The following is a 3,188-nucleotide window of genomic DNA, read 5'->3' as shown; positions in this document are numbered from 1 at the left end:
AAACATTTTTGTATAATGTTTAGCAACAATATTTCTAAAAACATTATAAGTTTTTGTTCTGTTTTCTTGGAAACATCAGAATATTGAACACAAATACAAAGTTTTTAAAATATATATATTTCACATATTTTATACCAAACATTGTTAAACTATTACATAGGGGTGTAATGTATTAATGTTCAAATGTTGTAAAAACTTTGTGTGAATAGCCATTTCTGAGACCTTTTGAAAATGTTATAAAGGAAAATCAAAAGTACCTGATTTTGGATTGGTAGAAAGGTAGCTACCATATCTTCCTCTGATCATCCACACAAACTGATAGATTGAGAATTACCAGGGCGCCATCGAAACATATGTTCAACATGAAACTACCCTTCTTTTGCTTTGATACGACATTGTGCCAGTACCCCATGCTTGTTGCAAGCTAATTCAATATTGAATACATATGTCATTCGACTGGCATCTGAAGGGTTGTTTAGCCGGTTGCTGGTATTTGGCTACTGCTTCGGTGATGGTAGCTCTTTAGAATGACCTCTCGATACGTGAGGGTCTAATTACTTCAAGCGCTACTCCGCTTGGCTCTCCGATGGGATAGAAGATTCCTGGCATTCTCCGTCGGTTAGAGGGCTGGGGCGGGAGTTCATCTCATCTAATACCTTCTAATTTCTGTTGAAGCAATGTTGGTGAATTTAAATCACTTTAAACTGTTAACCTATTTGTTTCGTAAGATGACATATACCCCTCCAGCCCTCTCCCCCAAATCCCATTCATTTACCAACAATGGCAACTCTGTCGCTCCTTTGATCAGATTGCATGTGTTAATATGACCATTAAATGATGTCTTTATCTTTACCGAGATTTATCTTATTTCATCATGTGCCACCAAACGGGGGGGGGGGGGGGGTGGGGGGGGGGTGATGAAATCTTGTTTAGTTTTTAAGTTGTTGTTTCTGATTGATCATAAGAAATGACGTAAAGTGACATAAGTTGAGAGTATGACAGAACATGATTGTTGGCGTTCAGTTAGAACATCGTGTGTGTGTGTGTGTATTTGAGTTTTGTCAGACGTGTATTAATCAGATATGATTATTTACGTCTGGGACCGACCTTTAACGTCACCATCCGAAAGACGTGACCAGGGCTCGGACCTCGAACCTCTGCAATCAATTTGTAACTTCCCCACAGCTTGGATTACAGGCGCACGCCCAGTCATCATTTCTTTGCTATTTCAGTCGGTTGAGGGCGATATGCATCACATTTACCTGCAACCCTTCCGAGACCAGATCAGTAGATGACCAAACACACTTTCAATCATTCTCTACTCTGCCACATCCATTGAAGAAATGGGGTGTCAAAATATGTTCCATTCAGTTGTATATCAAACATTCAAAGAGGATTTACAGTTTTAAATAAATCTAACTATCGTTTACTTATTCTTAAAAGAGAAGTTGGCTTCAACAAGGCAGATATATGAAACAAAATATGTTTATGTAAGTTCAGTGAAAATCTAGCAAAGAATTATGGATTTTTAGATATTTTATCTTGTGAATACAAGCAGCTCCCTGTTACATGATATACATAATATCACATATATCCCATATATTTCTGTTCTCAGAGAACTGACGAAATAGGTCCAAATTCATATGTTTTTCACCAGACACATTAATTCAAATCTATTCTTTATGATGAAAACATTTCCAGTCATAATAAACCATTGGAAACTGAAAAATATGGAATTTCAAATAAATGACAATTAGGGTGACTGCCTACATGTGCTGTCATAAAATCAAAACTAAAAAAAAAAGAATCAATATTTTGTCATGGATTTTCATCAAACATTAATTAAAGGTAAATTCCATCTCAGACAGAAAAATATTTGATTTGAATCAATATAGAAAAATCAGACAAGCATAATGCTGAAAATTTCATCAAAATCAGATGTAAAATAAGAAAGTTATGACATTTTTAAGTTTTGCATATTTTTTACATAAAAGTTATATGCACAATTTAGTCACATGCAAATGAGAGAATCAATGATGTCCCTCACCGACTATTACTTTGTTTTTTTTATTGTTTGAATTATACAATATTTCATTTTTTTTACAGATTTGGCAAGGACCAACTTGACTGAACCATAAAATGTTAAACAATGGTAATTCCATTTGTGTAGTGAGAAATGAAACTTTGTTGTACAGGACAATGAGGAGAAACTTAGAATATTTCATATAATACAATACAAAAGAAATAATGAGTGATGTCCTCAGTTCCTGCATTTGCATACCGACTGGGATGTGCATATAACTATTTTGTGACATTAAGTGAAACTTTCAAATGATGATTTTGATGAAATTTTTAGTATTATGCTTGTTGGACTTTTCTCTTTTAATTCAAATCAACTTTTGGTTGGGGTGGCCTTGTCCTTTAATAATTTTCTCTCAGTATTCACCTCATGTCAGAGCAAGCTCCTCCTTTAAACATTCTTGTTCTATTGATTCCTGTCAGCTATATCAATATACTAATATGCCTAGTACAAATGGCAAATTGAACCTTTTAAAAATAAATTGATTGATGTATCTGTCAAATTTTGAACCTTTGTTAAGGAATAAGAAAACACTTCATCAATTATCATATTTTGTCAAAACAAATCTAATTTTCATATCAGATACTTTGTGATTTTAAATGGTGATACAATGGCTATCATGGTAAAGTTAAACATCAAAAGAAATAAATATAAAATGTTCATCCCAAATTAGTATTTCCTTGGTAAAAATGGTCACATGTACTATCTGAAAAATAAAACAGAATAAAACAGAAGCAAACAGGACTTTAACAAATTTATGAAAATTTAATACTTTCATGATGGCAGGTAAAATCACATTTCACAAGGATCTACTTGTAAAATCAAAGCACTTACAAATACATGTAACTTTGCTATACTCTTTTAAAGCTCTGAGAGAACATGATGATATTGCAATATTTTCACATACATAATTAAAAGATTTTTTAAACAGCACTTTAATTCACACAAATGTTGTACAACATAAACACATTGAGTGTCTTTTTAAAGAATATGATTAAATAATAACATATAAAAATATAACAATGTCTGATTCTATTCACATACTAAATTTTGTCACAGAGAATCATGATTAATACAGTAAATATATTTAATCATCTCATGATATGAA

This window comes from Lytechinus variegatus, chromosome 3, assembly GCF_018143015.1.
Source record: "Lytechinus variegatus isolate NC3 chromosome 3, Lvar_3.0, whole genome shotgun sequence".
NCBI lineage: Eukaryota > Metazoa > Echinodermata > Echinoidea > Temnopleuroida > Toxopneustidae > Lytechinus > Lytechinus variegatus.
The sequence above is the reverse complement of the archived record's forward strand: the minus strand, read 5'-3'. Positions refer to the sequence as shown.